The sequence below is a fragment of the Saccoglossus kowalevskii genome, chromosome 1 (assembly GCF_978046115.1).
Source record: "Saccoglossus kowalevskii chromosome 1, keSacKowa6.1, whole genome shotgun sequence".
NCBI lineage: Eukaryota > Metazoa > Hemichordata > Enteropneusta > Harrimaniidae > Saccoglossus > Saccoglossus kowalevskii.
In genome coordinates this window covers 18133205-18138238 of record NC_140641.1, presented here as the reverse complement: position 1 = coordinate 18138238, position 5034 = coordinate 18133205, and positions in this window count along the sequence as shown.

The following is a 5034-nucleotide window of genomic DNA, read 5'->3' as shown; positions in this document are numbered from 1 at the left end:
ATAAGTTCATTGAAATAATACATTACATTTTGCATGCTGGGTTCAGACAAAGTAGAAGAATTCAGGCTATATTGCTACAGGGTTTAAGTTTTTCGATTTAACAATCAGTGTGTAGAGAGAAATGTGAACAATTTACTATTAATTTCTAAAAAAAAACAAGCCATGCATGGCACAGTCCCCGGTAGTTATCGAATTTAAGATATATGGTTTTGTTTATAGTAATATAGCTGTAATATAGCTGTGTCAGGAATATGATTATGATGATTGTTTAACATTAAAATGATTGACATTTGTATCTGATTGTCAAATGAGTACTTGTCCATATTGAGAGATCTTGCTCTGGAACAGCATTAATTAAAACAAAATCAGCCATTTTGAATACATTGTATATATCCATAACATCATGTATAATGAATATCAAAAATTGATCAGTCAAACATAATCAGTCAAAGCAAGTCAGAGATATGGCTCTAGAAGCCCATTCATAAAAACAAAATAGCCGCCAGTCGGCCATTTTGAATCCGACCTGAAAATAAAATGACGTGCATCAGAAACCTGTAATGTCTAATGCACGTACCAAGTTTGAACGAAATCCATCCAGAAATGCGTGATATTGGATGATTTGTTAGCACAAAAATGGCCACAATTTGGTCATTTTGAATAGGATCGTCAAACCAATATATCTGTATATCTATGACATGTTGTATAATGAATAATTAAAATTTGAACATAATCAGTCAAAGCAAGTCAGAGATATAGCACTGGAACCAAATTCATTAATAAAATGGCTGCAAGACTGCAAATCTTGAATCAGAACGTGAAACAAATTGATGTGCATATGTATAATATTATGCATGATTTATGTGTGAAGTTTTATTGTGATTGGTCCAGGCATGTCTAAGATACAAGTCTGGACACACAAGGGTACTAAATAATGAAAGAATGAAATATTCTTGAAACAACATTATGTTGAATAACATTGTTTTACAATGACAAAGTTTGTAAAATAGAGAGAAGCTGCATCATTAAGAGAATTGAAATCAGAATCTAATGTTGACTAAATAACGATGAGAATTGGAAAGTTTCAGTTTGGTGTTAACAAATTTCATTGCGAAACAAATAATACATTTATAAATTAATATTAGATGTGGTTGATTTTGATTCGTGGTTAGTGGTTTTAAATGTGCTCCTAGGCTCGGGTAAGCTTGCTACTACCACACAGATGCTTTTGGAAGTCACCCATACATTGTAATTATTTTTTGTGGTTATGGCAGATGCTAACTAACATATTCTATAAACATTACACACACCAATGAATGATGAACTCAATGTAAACTCCACTGTGTCCCATTTATTGCAAGACAATCTATTCTCTTTCCTATGGGAATTTGGATAACGTTATTACTATCCCCCTCATGGTGTTAAACCACATCCACAAGGACAAAACCAACAAATACGTGTATACAGTATTCGGCAAACTAAACCATACATTGGAAGTTCAAAATAAACAAGCCATGCATGGCACAGTCCCCGTTAGTTATCAAATTTAAAATATATAGTTTTGTTTATAGTAATATAGCTGGAATATAACCATGTCAGAAATATGATTTTTTAACATTAAAATCATTGACATTTGTATCTGATCGTCAAAAAAGTACTTGTCCATATTGAGAGATGTTGCTCTGGAACAGCATTCAAAATCAGCCATTTTGAATACATGTATATATATAACATGATGTATAACGAATATATAAAATTTGAATATAATCAGTCAAAGCATTTAAGAGATATGGCTCTAGAAGCCCAATCATTAAAACAAAATGGCCACCAGACAGCTATTTTGAATCCGATCTGAAAAATAAATGATGTGCATCAGGAACCTGTAATGTCTAACATATGTACCAAGTTTGAATGAAATCCATCCATAAATGATTGATATTTGATGATTTTTTAGCACAAAAATGGCCACCATTTGGCCATTTTGAATAGGATCGTCAAACCAATATATCTGTCTATCTATGACAAGATGTATAATGAATATTTAAAATTTGAACATAATCAGTGAAAGCAAGTCAGAGATATTGTCTAATGTATATACCAAGTTTGAACAAAATCCATCTGTAAACAGCCGAGAAATACTTGATTTTGATGATTTTTTAGCACAAAAATGGCCGCCATTCGGCCATCTTGAATCAGATTGTAAAACAAAATGATGTGCATCAAGGTCCTATAATGTCTACCCGGTAATGTATATACCAAGTTTGAACAAAATCCATCTGTATGTATACTATCATGTATGATGTATGTGTGAAGTTTGATTGTGATTGGTCCAGGCATTTCTAAGATACAGGTAGGGACGCACGCACGTACACACGGAGGTCAAAACATAAGTCCCCGTTTTCGGACTGCGTCCGAACGGGGACTAACAAAAATGTACTATTGATGGATACATGTATATTATAATAATCATGTAAATCTTCAGTTTAAAATCGACAAGACTTGTAAAAAAAATGCATTATAAACAAAATATTTGTCTATGAGGTAGCAGGAATTTACAATACAGTACTACACTGTTCAAGGTATCAAGTTATATTGCAGTATTACCCACATGCAAAGCAATAGCAGCAAAACAAACATCTCACAATTCAAGTTTCAATTCTATGTATAAATCGCATATGATGCAGTGACTGTAGCAATTCAAATAAAGCATACAATGAATAAAAGAAAAATATTTTTTTTAATCACAAACTGTGCTGCTACATGAAATGCGCTTCTACCAATTTAAGTCATGTGACCCATTGTTCAGACTGCATGTTTATTTTTGTGAATCCAAATACAGGCCTCGGACGTTTCCAAGAACCTTGATCACAAACAAACCATTAACATCCTCGTAGCCATCTTGTCGTTAACCCCACACTTTCTCATGGTATATATACCATTGTGGGATTAATACTAAACTCAAAACTAGATTAAATCCTTAAATTTTGCCAATCTCGGTGATTCAGACCATTTTTTATTTAAAACAAACACACATCTAGTCTCAGAGTGCCAGGCTATGTAGCTTGATTCATGGTTAAGTTCATTTATGTTAATTACATGCTAAAGTAGAATACACATTTTATTTCATTATAAAAACTCAAATACCTATCTTTTAGTTCATAGACACTGAAAGTTTACAAAGCTAATCAAAACATTATTCAAACTTCCTGTAAAGCAGACTCAAATCTGATGCATTTGTGGCCATTTTACTGAAAACCATTTGGCTATTGTGTAGGCTATTACTCCATAGCTATGATCTTGATGCTTCTACTTAAGTTTGGATTTATTCAACCTAGAAACAGTCACATCTAAAGAAAAATACTCTCTATGAACCATCATACACATAAAAAATCAAAAACATTTTTACTGTATTCTAACAGAGAAAAACAATGTAAACATCAGTTATATCATTACAAAATAAAAGGTCTGTCTCAAGGATTTTTGGAAAAATAAAGGCGACAGGTGTAAAACTATCAATGATTAATCACGATTAAAAGAAATGGACACTTTATTATGCACAAAATAAAAAAAAACACCAATGTGTGCCAATAAAAAAAACTTCAAATGAGTCAGACAGCTTTTCAAATGTGAACAGACTACAAATTGTAGAAACAACCACCACAATTATTTACAATACTGAGATTTCTAAAATATTCACCCTGGAATATACCCTCACATTTCATTCAAATTCAAAGAATACACTTCCATTGGCTATGGAAGCCATTTGGTAATGTAATGACAATTACCCATGATTCTTTGCAAGTTTTATCATTCATTGACGATTTGTCACCGCGCAACGTTGTGATTGGTCAAGTTGTTTTCAATAATTTTTTGAAATTGATAAAGGTTTATTAATATTTTATATATAAAAACAAACATTTCTGCATACATAAAATTCAATGTACATATCTCAAAAATTATTTTAAAATGAAATATTAAAGCATTACACACTTAAAAATTGTGTGTAGACATACAAATATTATTTTACATGTATTGTAGTCACATGGGATGTGACAAGTAATGACAACTGTAAAACATTAAATAATGCAAAGCATATAGCAATCATATCTAAGGTCAATGTTGCAACTAGCAATCATTTAAAAATACACATTTTTTTTGTGAAATCATACACCAAGTGATGAAAAGAGTGAAAATTAAAAACAAATAGGTTTTCTAGCTGTTAAATTTCAATGTGCATTATTAAGAGAGTAACTTTCATGGAATATAAATTCCTCCAATATTCAGTTCGCAAACATTTTTAACAATGCAAATAGTAGCTTATTATATATTATTCTGATAAAAATGATAGTTCATAATGCGTTTCACATAGCCTGACAGCTGTGAGTCTGTGAATGTTATCTTTACGTGACAGATCTGAGTATAGCGCTTTGAGACTACCATATTTCTAATATATATACCCTGTGTGTGTGCGTGTGCGTGTGCGTGTGCGTGCGCGCGCGCGCGCGTGCGTGCGTGCGTGCGTGCGTGCGTGCGTGCGTGCGTGCGTGTGTGTGTGTGTGTGTGTGTGAGTGTGAGTGAGTGTGAGTGAGATCAAACAAATAAACCATGGTGTAAGATGAGGTTATAAATGAGATGGAGCAATTTGTACAATGTTACCAAAATTGTATATTGTGGGTAAAAAACAAACTATGAATACTACTGCCAAAATAGGCGAGGCCAGGGATCGCGTTAGCATTGTGGTTTCGAGAGTCCCAGTTGTCGTAGTAAAGTTGAGAACATATTCTGTGTATCTTTGTCACAAATAAGACTTTTTTTTAATATTGGAGGGTCCAGGAAGTAGAACGCAGAGTTAACGCAATCGCTGGGTGAGATTGTGATGCTTATAACATAGAAAGCATACGCCCATATTTGGTGTGTAATATTGTCATTATGTGCCTATCAGCCGATGTCGTATGTGATGTCGCATCGAACGCTGACAAAATCCAGCAGAAACTAACAGTATTTGCTCTATTAGAAGCATATCTCCAACAGAAA